At 42.7% G+C, this 17,592-nt stretch overlaps 1 protein-coding gene across 4 annotated transcripts in view; it reads right to left on the bottom strand.

Moving 5' to 3' along the window:
- Positions 1-17,062, bottom strand: part of LOC133350842 (RNA-binding Raly-like protein) — a 142,435-nt gene extending 125,373 nt beyond the window's left edge. For all 4 annotated transcript variants that reach the window (XM_061565620.1, XM_061565621.1, XM_061565618.1 and 1 more), the window contains exon 1: positions 16,882-17,062. The gene's annotated coding sequence lies outside the window, so the exon portion shown is untranslated. The remainder of the gene's footprint in view (positions 1-16,881) is intronic.
- Between the last annotated feature and the right edge of the window lie 530 nt (positions 17,063-17,592).

Genomic DNA, 17,592 nt, shown 5'->3' on the forward strand with positions numbered 1-17,592 from the left:
GGCTAGAGTCCTCTCGTCCTCTGGCTTGAGATGGCTGCCACCTATGGGTCAGATGATTGTCTGGCAGCATTAAATAATTGGTAATTACATATTTATTTATTTTCCCCAACAGTGTACAATTTTGGAAAAAAAAATTCACGAAAATGCATTGTCACGCACATCGAGTCTGTGTGCAAAATGTCAGCTCGATTGGATCACGAGAAGTGGGTTAAAAAACGACCATAAGATTTGCACGGTCCTAAGCAAGCAAGCGAACTTAATATAAAGGATTTAAAAAGAGCAAAACAGCAAAGTCATATGCTACAAGTCTGCTAACCACTGACGATAACACATCAGAGAAAACGCATTTGCGTATTCACATCTGGGCAGTTACTGAAGGTGGACCAGTATCAAAATTAGGAAATAAAGAGGCAGATGAGAACAGGTCGGAGGGGTTTTGAAAAAAACAGAGCTTAATCGTAGAAAAGAACAAACCAATGTTCATACACTTTGGTTCTTTCGGTAAAGTCACGTAGGTGAAAATACAAATTGAGTTATTTTAATGTTAATTTTAAATTGTATTATTATTTTCGTTTTCACCTACGTGACTTTACTGAAAGAACCAAAGTGTACGGATCCTTGCAGTCACGAAAACTTCAAATCTAGAATAAACCAATGTTCCTAAACAATTATATTTTATTTTTCGATTTAAAGCTTTCCTGACTGCAGGGATTCATCTTCTAGGTTCTTTCGGTAAAGTCACGTAAAAGGGAAATAATAAAATAATAAAAATTAAACATAATAAATCAAACGTAATAAATATTTTATTATGTTGTATTATTTAGTTATTTCCCTTCTACGTGGCTTTACCGAAAGAACCAAGAAGAATTATATTTTAATCAGTAAAATGTACCTGCTTACGACAAATGGATCAGAAACATGACCACATGACAAGCTGGACGGTAAAATGTGCAAAAGAGTCACGGAGAGAGGCGCATGCTTGGAATTGCGCTGAGAAACAGACAGACGAAGACCTGTTTAAAAAAAACATGCAGGGATGGAAATGGGGCATGAGATCAATTTTCGTGCTGTGGCCAGATAAAGTTGCGCCATAAGATCCTTCAAAAGATGCCGATGGCTTGGGGAGACTTTCACCCAGTAGTGTAGAGATCACGGGTGATGATGATGATGATGAAGATGATTACGAGTATATATTTTTATCCTGGCACTTGAAATCATTACCTTTGTTGCAATTCAAGAAGTGCTCATTACCGTGCATGAGATTAACCACCGTTATCGCGACAGGGCGAGGAACGCCCAATGCCCGAGTGTCAACGGCAAGAGAGAGACGACACCAAATGTGCAAGACTTGAGAGATCTCAATTTACTCCGGGGTCTCATCTCTTCCATTCGCACATGATTCCTGTAATTTTCGAGTGACTCTTTTTGCTAACTAAAGTGTGACGTTCACGGCTAATTGAAAGCCTTTCAAAGAACATCTGACATCATTTGTAATCGTCGTCCACTGAGTATCATAACAACCCAAATCCCGCACCACTCTTCAAAAACAACTGAAACCAAATTTTAAACTATTTAAAAAAATGATTTACGGAGTAAAAATTATATTTGAATGGTGCACAGTGCAGAACCAGCGGTAGAAGTTCCACGTTCCAATTGTGGGGGAGATGTATCCACAGGACAACCTTGTGGGATGATAGAACTGAGTCAACCTAGACTAGGATTTGAATTTGCAAGCCCTCCAATTGTGAGTCACATGCCCGAAGCAAACATAACCAGATTATGGGCCCAGAGCCTGATCTTTAACAATGTTTGTTTTCATCAGAGTTTTTTTTTTTGTGAAGGCATGCCCGTAGCTCTCCGATGTGTTTTAGAGTGGGTACCGTGTCTTGTTTGGCAAGATTTTCAACAATTTCGCTCAACGATCTGCGAGCTCCTTCAGGAAAATGAATAGTTGAGCATGATGCCAAAACATTCGACAGCACGCAGAATAACACGTGGTACAACCCAATAACGAGCTACACAACACAATCCAAGACACCTATGGATTAGTAAAACATGCCCCATTACCAGTAATGGGGCAAACCGCCCGGTGTACTATTACCAACATCCTCAGATGTTTTGGTGTACTCTGCTGTACCATGAGGTTTGTCGTATCGCATCCTATCATGTGGGTACAGCACCGTGGGACTGTTCATCTCTGACGTGGTCACCCAATTTTTTGGGTGTCGCCCGTCATAACAAGCCACCGCAGCAGCAGCAGCAACTGGCAACAACGATGGCACAAACATCGACCACCTTGGCCATCGTCAGCAACGTCAGTAGTGGCAGCGCTCGAGTAGTAATGGGGAAAACGATAATCTTCATCATCATCAGCAGCAGCAGCATCTATGATTGACATCATAGCCACCACCATCATCCTCATCATCACCTCTATTATTAATGAATTATCACTGGTAATAGACTTAATTTAGCGCCTGTCAGTTCATGGCTTGTATGTGGTTTGCGTGCACAATTTAGTGCCATACTGTGACGCCTTAGAAATACCGATCCAAAGGCAATGATAATAACGATGAATCAGCCCAAGCCTGCAGATATTAGGAGTTTCAGATATGAGGGCTGCATGTAGTGTAACACTGTACTAGATGCTGCAGTAAAACAAAAGTGTGGAGAGGTGGCGAAGCGATTTGCACGTTGAGTTACGAACCTGAGTATCTGAGTTTGATTCCTTGTGTCCACGGTTAACACCGGTAAAAACACATGATATCTGAACTGGTCCTGCACCCCCCCCCATACCCCCCTCCCTCTCTCCCTTCCTCATCTTCACCAGCTCACACTGTCCAGCAGAGTGAAGTAATGCATGGCTAAACAACCCGCCCAATGTGTGACAGCATGGAAAGGCCCTCATCCGTCAGTGGATTGAGAAAAGGGCCTGACAATTGTGAATTAAAATAGAAATAAAATGCAGTAAAAATCAAACGAAATGTCCATCAAAATCACGCAGAGCCTCGAAGTAAAATCGACGTACTGCGGGACAAGATGCTGCAAATATCACATTTACATTTTCCGCAGCAACACAAACAGTTGGATAATCATGGTGCTAGTGACTAAAAAGTCACATCTGTATGCATGTGTATCTTTTTGGAATGATACAAAAGAGCAAGTGTAAGGTCAGAGCCAAGAATACATTTTAAGAGTCCCGATAGATTTATATGTATCGCATAGCATTACCTATTTCAGGCACACAGTACAGCACAAGTAGTGTTTTTTTTGTGGAAGAGAGTTCCGGAATGAATATAGAATGCACATTCTCCCACGAAGCGTGCGGATCGATAGAGTCATAGACAAACATTAAACATTAAATGCTTCTGATTGTATATACTGCAGTGTACAGTATTTATGAGCAACTTTAGGAATCTTAAGTGCCTGTTTAATAAAACATGTGAGGGTATAAAGATCATTAAGATTTTTACCAAATATTGTAAAACACTTGCGTGGATAATTCTTGACTTAAAACCACAACTGTTGTAAAATTAATTGTCATTTTTCCAAAAACGTGTTTGTATCGCAATTCATGATCATTTACGCAACTGCTACCCACATTTTCTTTTTCAGACTGTGACATAGGAGGTTTAACACTGCAAACTAAATTATTGTGCATGCATTCCCCAAAATGTGACCATTACACCTCTTACGCCACGGTACACAATGCATATGCGCCACAAATTATATAAAAATATTGTAACTACTACAGTATAGTCGAACACAAAAACATTATATATCCCTTGCGTGTTGAGTATATACATGAAATTATAATAAACAGTTCTGGCAGTACATTAAAAATGCAAGAGCGGCATCTTAATTGCATCATTTGTCAACTCGGCACAGCATTTGTCGCTAAAGAAATGCCATTTTGGGCTAATGACCCCTTCCGTAGACAAAAGCCAGGGTACCAAGATGATATTTACCACAAATCAGGTTCCAGTTACTTGCGCAGTAAATGGGGGGACTTTTGAAGCAGGTGGCTTGCCATTCCCAAAGGGGTCATGCCTGGGCTGGCAAAGGCCCATAACAGTGCCGCCGTTTACTGCAGTCATCCCACTCCTTCATGAAAAGAAATGAGTCGCGCAAGACGCGGCAGCTTCAACAGATATATTTACCGTTGGATAAAATCGGTGCCTGGCAGAACGGGCAGCAGCTGCACTTAGATGTGAGCCTAAGCTTCCTTGCTCACTGTAGACTTATTACTTGATGTCAGAATTTCGGTTGATAATAACCAATGGGGGGGGGGAACCTTAATTTGGCCACTTGCGCTCACTCCTGTCTCTTCCAAAATGACTCCGCGACCCCAAGAGCAGCGTTTGTTTTTCGGAATCTCGATGGCAGTGCCCTCGCTGACTCGATGAAAACAACCTTTATCCCTTCGAAAACTTACCTCGCAATTGCTCATTAAAGTTGACCACGGAAAAAAGTACACACACACACACATCTCGGAAGCCAGCGCTCCTGTAATTGCTTGTTTCCATGGCCAGCAACAACAGAGGACGCAGCTTGTTTATTTATTCACGATAAAAACAAATACCAAGTGCACGGAGAGGCTCAATAAGAGTACTTGTATCGAGAATGCAATTGTTGGGCATTAACGAGCAGTCGAATAAAAACATAATTTAGAGATAAGGAACAAATGTATACGGAAAGGAATGAAAAATTGTCTCACGCATACGCTTGGGCATTTCCAATTGGCAATGATTTAAAAACAGTAGACCATTTAAAGGGCCACAAATAGGACATTCTTATGACAGTAATATTTCTGTAGCTGTTGGTTTTTGCAGAAAATACATAATCTGTGCATGCCATTAACGCATCAATTTAATTATTTTAACGGACTGCTCCATTGAAATAAACTGCAGGTTTCTTTGGAGTGAGAATAGCTTCACATGCATTTACATTAATGGCACAAGCATACCAACACTGTCCAGGTATATGTGCATTTTTGGATAAATCAGTACAGCAATGGCCCCCTGAGTGTCACTCCTGTCCCAATCTATTGTCATAATAGGGAACATCAGACCATTGTGCAGAGTGCTAAACCACTGCCATCTTCACGGTTGATTACCACAGTCTCCAAATTCTAAATAAGTAGGTAAACAAAAACAACATCTTAGTTGTTGCAGCTGTGATATATTTTGACAGCACTTTAATACTCTACTGAACAAATGCAAATCACATGCCTCTTTTACAAACTACCACAGCGGCCCTGGGGCCACCCTGATCACCACTATCTTAGTGCTAGCTGGATATTAAGTGCCCAATAACGGTGAAACAAAACTCACCCCCCCATTGTAGAATTAATAAGCACAATGGTGAGATCGGACAGTGTTAGGAAATTGCCACTAACCACATAAAGCAGCGGGATGATTTTGGACAGGGAACAAAATGGCGTCATGCAGATTGTGGGGGCAATGTATATAAAAGCATTTCGAGAGCTAGAAATCAAATGTACATGCTAACCAACACTTATTAATTAAAATCTGAATTGTCACCGGCAATATCAATGCACTTATCCTATTAGAGTGCTATAAAGTCGCACGGTTCATAAACATGAGGCCTTTATTACAGGCCTAAAATTAGGTCTTGTCAGATATTTATTTTTTGCGTGTTATTGTCAAAACGCTTCGTGGCGACTCATCTCATAAGATCGAAGGTCATGCTCAACAAAATGATATTTGTGCCCGCACTTTTGGCGATGACAGTTTGCCAAATTGTTTTTGAAAATCGTAGAAGTCTTGAAAGTTCCGTAACAAAAAACATCTCAAGCTCTATGAATTTATGAAAGCTACTGCATTGTAAAACACGATTTTTAAAACACATTACCATAAATATTCCAACAAGGTAGGGTACATAATGCATAAGGTATAGTATATTGGGCTGTGTAGAATGTTAAAACTCTGTCTGTCAGGTGGTTTTGTTACATATATTTATGAACTGAATTGTAAATTATGATACGAATGAAACAATGTGTGGTATTACTGCACTTTCCACTGGTACAGATCATGCGTCAGATTCATATGTAATTTGCATTTGTAGTCATAACTACTGTATGTAATACTATACAGAAAATAATAATTGTGAAAAGGAGGAATAATGCACAATAGAGTAAAAGTTATATTGTCTGCCACATTATCATTGGCCACTAATAAAACAATATTCCAGTCATCCATGAATTGGCCTTCCATTTATCCACAATGTTGCCGACAATAGGAAGAGTATGGGAGGAGCTGAACGTGGGTGTTAACATAATATCTATATTTATGTAAAATAGAAAGGCAGATGGCAATAAATTAATTGTATTATCCGTGATCAACTGATGATGGATTAGAGGCAGTCCCCGACTTACGAACGGCCAACTTACGAACAATCCCCTCTTACGAAATAACTTCCACAAGATATTCCTGTTTAACGATCCTACTTGCGAACTTTAACTCGCACTTGCGAACCGAACCACGGAAATATTTCGGTTTGGCAAATGTACAATATTTATTCTTATTTACGAGTTTAACAATGCTTCCCATTTTTGTTGAACCGCAACACATTCTATACCACCGACCGTACGTGCAAATTAAACACACTTTTGTGTTCTGACTTACAAACTGTTCAACTTACGAATGGGTCTCAGGAACGTTAACCCATTTGTAAGTCAGTGACTGCCCATTCTATAATGTTGATGGAAGAAGATGGCGGTCATCATTGTTGACCTCGCCACTGCTCTAGCCGTTGCCACTATTTTCGCCACCATCAATGATGGATGATGACGATGGTGACATGGGCATTGATTGTTTCCACCGATTGTTTGCCAGTCACTGCCAAAAGAGACAGTTTGCCAGAAGAGGGGTGGGGGGGGGGGGATTTCCTGGAGACTCAACCGGGATGCCGTAGTGAGTTGGTGGCTCCAACCTCTCTCAGCCCGCCTAGTTTTACACAGTCACTCCCACCCAATCACTAGCCCTGCCCCAAACAGTGGCCTTGCTCTTTCTAACATTTGCCCCCGCCACGACTCATAGGCCCCCGCCTAATTCTAGATTTGAAGCTTTCGTGACTGCAAGGATTCATACTCTTAGTTCTTTCGGTAAAGTCACGTAGGTAAAAAATGAAATAAAAATTAATAAAAATAAAACAATAAAATCACGACGTTTCGGAGGCAACACAAGTCTCTGTCATCAGGTGGGACCGTCACAGCCATCAAGTGATGCAGCTAATCTGGCTGTGACGGTCCCACCTGATGACGGAGACTTGTGTTGCCTCCGAAACGTCGTGATTTTATTGTTTTATTTTTATTAATTTGAATTTCATTTTTTACCTACGTGACTTTACCGAAAGAACTAAGAGTATGAATCCCCGTCTAATTGTCTGCCACCCTTCTCCCACCTTACACCACTTAGGTAGATCAACCCTTTCCCAATACAGTACAGGTACCCCTCGATTTACAAACGTTCGGTTTACAGATATTTCGCGTTCACGCAATTGGCAAATTATGGACACTTTTCGATGAACGAAATCGAATTTCCACATGAACTAAATATCACGTGACACGCCACCATGAGATCAAACAAGAAGCACCTGGGAGGCTGCATCATCCATCTGCAACAGTGTGACGGTGTCCCTGCAGTGCAACAGTAATGCCTCCACATCACATTTACAGTCATTCCAAAATGCAAATGTTTTGGTGAGTTCCCAGAAAAGGTTCATAATTGTTTGTTTGCAATACATTATTATTCTATCTTTTTTTATATTTATGTTCATTCTTTTTGCATTGTGAAACGTCATATAGGTGTATATTTTTAGGTTAGGAGTAGAGTTGGAACACATCCCTCATTTTTTCAATTAAATTAATGGGAAAAGTCATTCTGATTTACTAAATACAATTTTACGCGCGTTTTTTAAAGAACGCATCCCTTCCGTAAATCGAAGGATACCTGAACAATGCAATGTAATGAACATGAGAAGATTATAAAAGGGGTCAAATACCCAATGATTGCATATTCAGTGTGACACCGAGAAAAAAGTTATAAAACCGGGAATGTTCCGTGAAAACTGGGACACTTAGCACCGGAGCAGCACGAGGAGAAGCCAGCAACCAAGTGTGAGATCGAGACAATTGCTGTGGCCACGTGGTGCAGGTACAGTAGGAGACCTTGGAAGGCCAGTACCAATTACAGCAGTTGCAGCAGCAGCATGATGATGATGATGATTATTAAAATGATGGATGATTAAAATGAACATATTGGTGGATAGGGGTTGTGCTGGTGTTGGACAGTGTTGCATTTCTTCACATCATTGTTCCAGATACAGCACTCTACGCTGATCCGAGCACACTTTGCCATACTAGCATCCACCGTTATTGCAGATAAGTTGCAGATTAAAGTAATTTTTACTGTGTGGCTATTTGGAAGACAATTCTTATCCATGGATTGTCTTATCTGAAACAAGGTCCCGAGCTACGATAGTATTCCTGACTTTTTTCTAAATCGCAAAAATGTCAGATGATCCGTACAAATGTTTCAATTGATCTGGCAATATGACATTGCAGGAAGTGATGCCACGAACAAACGAACTTGGCATCACGTGTGTGCTTTTCCTACCAAAAGTGATGCCACTTGACATCAGCTGATATCACTTCTGTGAGCACCAAGACAGATGAAATTATTACAACTTCTAAATTATCTTCGAAAAAATGCAATCCAAAATAATGCTTAAATATACGAAATCCAATAGTTAAACATCTTAAATTCTTTCTGAGTACCTTCAGGTTGTTACTGTGCAGTAATACGCATTTTCTAATTGGATTGTGCATGAAAATTAACGGATCACAATATGTGAGATTAATGCCAATGGAACGTACAAATTATTGCATGTTCGAGGCTGGCAACTTCTACAGCTGAACACCTGCTATGCAAGACGAAAAAAAAGCACAGTGGGTCCACAAACGCCAGCATATTTACGAATTTGCACGACGCATTCTGTCCATCAGCAGTGATGTAATACCAGGAAATACGCCAAAACCTGCTCAGCACACATTGAATATCATGACTTATACACTGCCCTTAATATAGCCTCTTCTTATGAAGCTGTTCTGTTTACGCTAAAAGCTCGGTAAAAGCCCAATATGGTATACCAATTCTTCTTTCAATGGGACCGTCTTCAATGCCTCAAGCAAATTGCATTAACTGTGGGTGGTCATGCATTTTTCTTTTTAGAGTTGCCATGGTCTAATTCGCGATAAGCTTTCAAATGTTACACTGCTGCCACTATTGGTAACTATGTTGACAGCCTCTCATGATGTTCAATGTCTGCCTTTTCAGGGCCAACGATAGGTAAGACACCATCATCTTTAGTCATAATCGCAGCCTTCAATGCTAGCCGATGGCAACGGATCAGGAGTGATTTCGGGGACATGCTTAACAAAGGACAGTAATGGTGTGTAAGGTGGGCTCAACCATGCAGAATTCGCTTCTCAGATTATTCTTCATAAGCGACAAGCCCTTTGTTAAGTCCACTGTTGGTCAAACGCCTCCGCATGCCGTGTCAGTCACGGGGTTGTGGACCACACTTCGCCGTGGTGGTTAGTGTGGTGCTGGTCAAGTTAGGGAAGGGGGCAGTCCCCAGGACTGGTTCAGATATCGCTCCGTACTGATATAGCCATGGCTAGGAATCAAACTCAGGTGCATAGCACAGTCCACTACAAGGCAAAGAGAGCCAGGAGCATGCCCTACGACTGGAGATCCGTGAAAATGGTGTCAGAGCTCTTCGGATTTCTCCAGGACAAATAAATAGTCTGATAAAATATTCAGATTCTGTCTGTTCAGTCAGTCTAGTCTAGACCACTAGACGACAGTTCACCTACCCTTATGCCACAATCCACCTTAAAATACAAAATATTGTGTTTTCATTTAAACATGCATTTTTTTTTCATGGAAACAATAAGTCATTTATCACTGTATTCACCATTGTCACTATCCATGATCAGTCTACTGCTGGATAGATGCCTCCCAAAGCAACCGCCATCTCCCTTGATCCTGTGATGTTAGTATATTACTGTGTTACTGTACTATAATAACAAGTCACTCAAGCTATGCCCAAAATAAATCACAACCGTGCGATACTGAGCAAAGTAACCGTTGCAGAATTGTATTTTTTTTGTCATTTTAAAATGCAGTACTGTGCATGCAGTTGACATTGGTGTATCAAACAGAAGCATGCTTTACTATGGAGCAGAGTGGCATAACAGGGGTTAGCGTATGGCGCAACAAACCTGCCGTCATGAGTTTGATTCCTGTCCATGGCGAACATTCGTGGTGAGTGATGTATTACCCACTCCTGCGTCCTCCCATCACCAACTGGTACTGACCAATAACCCCGATGACATGGCCTCAGAAAGCCTTCATCTGGCGGATTGACAAAATGTCTGTAAATTATTATCAGCGTATTCAATAAACATAATTATTATTGCACTTGGGATTTAGAAATCACGTAGTTCAATGTGTTGATGTAAGCACAGCATTTGTAATACAAATATTGTTACCTGTAACGACTTTGCAGGCGAGCAGGGAGAATTGAGCAGTGATTAGCTCACTGATCAACCACCTGAGTTAGATTCATGATCATGTTTAATGCCAGTGGTTAATTGTATAGTTCTGACTGGTCCTCCCCTGGTCGAACATCCCCCATGACTGCCACGATATGTGGAGGCCGTCGTCCAGCAGTGGATGATAACTATTAATACACCTCACTACGATGGTGGTTAGAAATGTGTCAGCATGCAATGATTATGACTTTAATTTTTTTTAATCTTTAAAACATGTACTTAAGAATCTGTGTCTCCCTCATTCACGTGCAACTCTAAGTTCGAAAAATTATTTGATTATTGCAACACAAACATCCAGGCATAGCCCGTCTATGCTAAAAAAAACGTTTTGCATTTTAATAATTCTGCATTGCTCCCTACAGCCGAGCAAACCTGGTGCAACCCAACCCTGTGCAAAACCACCAAGCTTAAATTGCAGCCGAAAAATTGCTCAGAAGGCATGCAACATGGAGCGTTTAAACATTACAGTGTCGCTTTGTATTTAGATGATTGCATCACGAATGTTATTTTTCTTTGCCAACTCCACACTTTGAATGATCTGCAAGACGCAGTATTCTGAACGTGGTTTAATAACATATCACGTCGCCATGGGTTATACCTGGGAATTATGAACATTATTTTAGACTTGTGACAGGTGTAGTGGTATGGAGGAAGAAAAAAAAAACACCAAACAAAAATAACATGCAATGGATTTCATATCAAACCACATGTGCTCCTACAACCAGAGCCAGAGCATGCACTGCTTTGCAAACACACACACGCAGTGCCATCAATTTTAACCTCTCTTTGTCTTTAGGTCAAATTAAACATTTTCCCCAGACACATTTCATTTAGGTGCAATAGGAATGAAAGCAATTTGAGACAATGGCAATTTCTCTGAAAACTCATTCACCGCATTAACACCACACCCTTTGGGTGTGGGTGCTGCGGCTACAGATGAGGACATTGCTGCAAAATTACGTTGTCCTGCCATCAGAGCCACTCATTTTACACAACCAGGGCTAGGGTGTCTGCTGTATTGTGTGTGCACATTCATATATCTATTTCTTTACCTCAATACAAAGTAGCATATGGGAAATATTCACAAGCGGTGGGTTACAAGCCGCAGACTGCTTTTTGTTCCGACAGTGATGCATAAGTGGGATGTAATAAAACATATATAGACTTACCATGCTTCTATTAAAATGATAAACAATAAAAACAGACCTTTAACATTACAACATATTGGAAACCTTTGATCAACAGTGTATACTCGATACAGTATTCATTATGTCATGGCATTTCGTTAGGAGTGCAAAAACACACGCTGTGATTTGTTAGCTTGCTACATTGCTACCAAGAAAAATGCAATTTTTTGTTACATTCACGATTAACTACCTATTTTAATACAAGTGAGAAAACTCCACAACTGTGTATGTATATCACATTTTCCCACTGGAATCACTGCAGCTATTAAAATGTGGCAGCACATTTATTATTTGGTCCTGGTGGTGCAAGTGTCAGCACAGAGCAAACAACATCACACATTTTCATGATACGTTGAGTAAACTTTCACGATATTTCGCTCACGACAACGGGCAACTTGCATGCGCATCATCATCATCCACGATTAGTCCACTGGTGGAGGAAAGACTCTCCAAGCTGTCACCATCTTATCACGAAACTGCGACGGGACAATCCACCCAGCAACTGCACACGCGCTTATTTTATCGCTCCATCTCCTCGGCGGACGTGATTTTCCGAAGCATTATAGTCTTAGGTTGCGGCTCCATCATTAGCATTGACCATTGGCCAATTTCATGCTAATTGGGGGATATTAGAATTTTTTTTTTTGGCAATGGCACTTTTAATGAGTGCATGCATATTATGAAAAATATATATCAGCATATATTACTCTACATGTGTATTTAATTATAAAAGAACACGAGTCATTCATATCCACATAATGGGAATACATTCTAGAAAATTCGAATGTGGTGTATTATCATCACCAGGAAAATATGCAAATACGTCTTTTTCAAACACATGCCATTATTTTCACAGTATATTTCGAACGTATGCACGCGTGCGATTATTATCAGAATCACCTAATAAATATCACTAGTCTTTTAGGGATGCAGCGTGACACAGTGATGTCCTTTGAAATTGACTCGGCCGACTTAAAAATGCAAGCTTCGGAATTTTGAACTTTTGATTTGTCCTCTCGTGTATAATGTTAACAAATCACATCGCCCCCCCCAACCCTCCACCCCGTCCCCGTGAAAAGGAGCGCACACAACAATGTAGCATGATTAACCCAGCTTAAGAGCATTTCTCTGCAATCTTGCACAATTCACAAGTCTTGCATTTTTTTCATTTGCAGCATTAAGGATTTTTTTTTCTGCTCATGTTTCTCTACACAGCGCCGTCTTCCAGCTAATCAGCATTATACCTCGTGATAGAAATTAATTTGTTGAAGGTGCAGTATTTTCAGATATACCATTCGTTTTTATATCTTAAACAAATGAAATAAATCCAAATTCAAAATAACTATTAAAATTCAATGCTCGCATGGCCTCTCCTGCTACTCGCTTGCAAAAGGGCATCAAATGAAAACCTGTCTTCTTGTTTGTCCCCAGTGACTTAGATCTCCCTTTGACATTGTACAAAATGCACAGGATGCGTGCTGCTCAGACATACAGTCACAACTTTCTCTGTTCCACTCGCGGCACTGACCACAAAATCAGTGCGGAGTTGAGCAATCAGGCAGAAAAAAAAGCATTAGCTCTGTACCTTGGCACAAGCCAAGGTGTCACAGGAATCACCACTGCATGTTAATGGAAATGCATTCTGCTCAAGCCATTATCATTGCCAATGAAATAATTTATGCATAAAGGTCCGTACATACGCAGACTGTGCATAAAAATAAAACATTGACCAATAGATACAGGCTTAAAGTACATAACCACAGTCACCTTTTATCGAAGATTCAGCAATGCACAAGAGTGGGCAGTAATGATGCAGCGGTTAGCAAACTGCGCGGTAAGCACAGCAACCCGAGTTCGATTCCTGGCCAAGGCAAGTGCCAGTGGCGAATGATGCCTGAACCGAACCTGGGCCTGAGCTCACTTCGCAAACCCGCACCGACCAACACGAAGCACGTTCAGATAACAATCCCCACGACTTATATGAGATGGAGGGGGGTCTTGACCCATCAGTGGATTGGCAAAGTTGTGTAAATGTATTATTAATGTTAACTTAATATACGACGAGCTGATGCTGTGAACAATGACCCCTTAATAAGTCAAAGAAATGGAAAGCCTCTGGCTGGCGGGGAGCATCATGGACATGGAGCTCTATCAGCGTCACAGAGTGTGACAGTGGGGACTATCACCTCTGGATGACCGTGAACTCTTGTCAGCGGAAGAAAATGAAACAAGCAATTACGCATTGCATGTGCGCACAAGGCAGGCAATAACTTTTCGGAAAACGGGCCGATCAATATTTTTCATCATTGGGCTCCCGGTACAAGAAGACAAACTTTTAACAGGTGCTAAAATAAACGACTTAAAATGCCTCAACTTAGTAGATTGTAGGGACTTAACTAAATTGCATTTAACTTACGTTCTGTCAGTTTATTTTTTTGCATGTTTATTTTACATTGATTTAAAAACCCGGAGACACTTGCAGACCTCAGTCGTCCATCTGCTCGGAAAGTGTGTAAGACGCCCAGCATTGTAGAGAACTACTCCATACCCGGTAGCCTTGAATCGAAAACAAAAAAAGTTTGCCCACACACACTGTGTCAAAATGATTCATGTCTAGCCATTCGTCAATCTGCAGTGGTAGTCGTCAGTTCCCACAGTTGTACAGACAGTGGAAGGAAGGGGGCTTTAGCTGCAAGGTTATGGTGGAATTAAGTGCCGTGTTTTGTCAACAGCATCGCCCATCCATTATCAACATTGACAGGAACTACAATACACTAAATAGCAATGTGGGTATGCATAGGCAACAGTAGGTGGCAATAAGATGCGCCTTCCTCGACAACAGGAAGCCGCGCACGTGCAATTCACATTTCACAATGCATTATATTGTCTCAAGAATAGCAGTGTAATTCGTGCACTTGTTTAGAAACGAGCGGATCGAATGATGAGGGCTGCTTAATTATGTCAACGATTGAACTCCTGCAGCACTCAATGATGTGATAATATTCCCGTGTAGATCTCCCCACGGCACGGGCGAATTTAAAATAGCAGTTCTCCTCAGCAACTATTGAAGCGGTGAGTGGATTGCAGAAAAACAGCTCCAATCATTATTATTATTATTTTATTTGACGGCGTGCGAGGCAAGACTTCTAAGCATTGCCTGCGCAGTTAATGGCTTTGATCATAAAGGGATAAACCAAAGGCGAGGCATAAAGTATTCATGTTAATACGGCACTTTAACAAATGCTTAAGGGGGTATGTGTGGCAATGGGACGCCGCCGAGACTTCACGACTGCCGTCGGCTCGGAGCCAAGTCCTAACGAGCAGAATCTTAAGATGCCATGCCAGGTCGCACCGCAGTCGGACGGATGCTTCTAAAGGTACGCGTGCCTGTCGCTCAAAACCCTTCCCGACGTTCCCGTCACTTGCCCCCCCCCCCCCCCGTCTTGCAGCTCCGTTCCAATTCGCTTTGCCTCGATTTTTTAACTATGCAAGTGCCGGTGTCTCTAACTTGTGTGCCGATGCGAAGCCTCCTTGCATGCCATACGCGCTGCCACGGAGTTAGTCGTCGTAGTTGGTATCCTGCACAACGGGATTTGCACTTCGCGTGCAGTCTGGCTTATTCAGGCCAGCCGCCTTGACGTTTTAACCAGACGACCAATTTCTCCCAACTATGGCAATGCGTCACTGTGAGTGATGCATTCTCTGATGTATAATAGTGCTGTGTGGAGTAGTGACAATGACATTTTGACGTCTTTGTGACCGTTACCTTCACACACTGGGGTGTCTACAGCAGGGTTTTTATTTTCAACAGGAAGTTAGCTAAATTCAATTTCGAAAATGAGGACAATGACAAATGGATACCGACGATGATTACCCCATTCATCAAAAGACTGTCACAGGACGATTGAAAGCTATTAGCGAGCACCTGTTAAGATACCAAATGAACACACACACGTGTACACACACACACACGTGTACCACGTGTACCACGTGTGTGTGTGTGTGCGGGCGGGCGGGCGCACGGCTAAGATAAATTAGACACGAGCACAATTAAAGACGGAACAGTTGATCCACATTTAATCACAGAAGCTTACCCATCGACTGAATATTAAACAAACCCTAAGATACTTGTATAAAGCACTGTGTGTGTGTGTATACACGAGCACATTCTAAAACGACGGATGCTGTAGCAGCCTGGCCACTATGTATTGCTCACATTATCGAATCTGAATTGTTTCTTTTCAACGTGCTAAGAAGGTTACGCGAATCGCCGTTGCGTCTAATTGGGCTTTTTCAATTAAACTAGCAAAAGTAAAGTGCGCGTGTGTGTGTGTGTGCGTGCGTGTTACACGGCATTACCGAGACAGTTAACAAGAAGCCAGTCGCAGTCGTCGGGACTGCGTTTGAACGACCACTCGAGACCCGCGTCCCAACACACATGAAACAATTTCGCACCGTTACACTTCATATTTTAGAGACTGCACAGCGAATCCAAACATACACACAGCACAGCAGTAGTTTGTGATTTCACACAGAGCTACTCGTTGCGTCATTGGCAGTGCGTTTACAGATCAAATGGATGTGAAGCGCTCCGTGCCTTGCAGGCAGTAAACAGACGGACACCACGATCACGCTACAGATGCATCACGACGAAGGCAGCAGTGGTGGTGGGTAGGTAGGTTTGTAACGTCGCGTACCGGTCAACAACCTCACCCCCCCACCCCCCCCCGTGTCGAGCTTCAACGTTGCAGACACCGCACACGGCAGCAGGAGTGACTAGTCAGGGTTCATCACGCAATTTCTAGCAGCAGCAGCAGCAGTTAAAAAAAAACGACGCAGTGTGTAAGAGTAAGAGAGAAGACTTCACCAACCGCATCTCCCCCAAAAAATAAACATCTCAATTGAGAGGAGGAAGGGGAGGGAGGGTGGGTGGGTGGGTGTGGGAGGGGGGGAGTATACATAACGAGCAAGTCAAGAAAGAAGAACGTGAAAAAAGGACACCGCTCGTCAAAAGGAGGGTGCCATTCGGGGTGCAGGTTTTGCCTTTTTACTCACCGCCTTCACAAGAAGCGGGACAACAATCCGGCTGCTGCTGCTGCTGCTGGTGGTGCTGGTGTTGGAAGGAAGGGAGATAAAGAGCGAGAAGAGAGATGAGAGAGAAGACGACAGTCGATAACGCCGCTTGACGGCAACACCAGCGGAGCCCGGCGCAAGAGGCGGCTGCAGCGCTGGAGAGCGGCCGCGCTGTCTACGCTGCAGCTGCGGGGCGCGCTTCGCCGAGACGGGAGCGAGGGAGGGGGAGGGGAGGGATGGGGGCGGAGCTACACGGCTCTCTCCCCCTTGTGACGTCACGCAGGGAAATTGAACACGGGGCCGTGCGTGGCAGCGTGCCCCGTTGTGTGCGCGTGCGTGTAGATGTGTGTGTGTGTGTTTGTGTAGTTTAGTGGGCAAAGTCCCATCAGTGAGCTCCTCCGGCAGGCAAGGCTGCGTTGGCTGGGTCATGTAGCCCGCATGCCCAGCCACCGCATGCCTAAACAGCTTTTGTTCGGCCGGATCGAGGGGGCTAGACGGGCGCGGCACGGGCTAGAGAAGAGATGGAGTGATGTGGTACAGGAGGACGTGGAGCTGAGTGGACTTGCCGATGACTGGTACCAGCGGTGTCAAGATCGGCCTCATTGGAGGAGGCTCGTGAAGGACGCTACTGGGCAGTTGGAGGCAGTCGCCCTCCAACAACAACGGAGGGCGGAGGAGCGACGCTCACAACAA

Source organism: Lethenteron reissneri, chromosome 35 (genome assembly GCF_015708825.2).
Source record: "Lethenteron reissneri isolate LAM-NWPU_2019-01 chromosome 35, ASM1570882v1, whole genome shotgun sequence".
In the NCBI taxonomy this organism is placed as follows: domain Eukaryota; kingdom Metazoa; phylum Chordata; class Hyperoartia; order Petromyzontiformes; family Petromyzontidae; genus Lethenteron; species Lethenteron reissneri.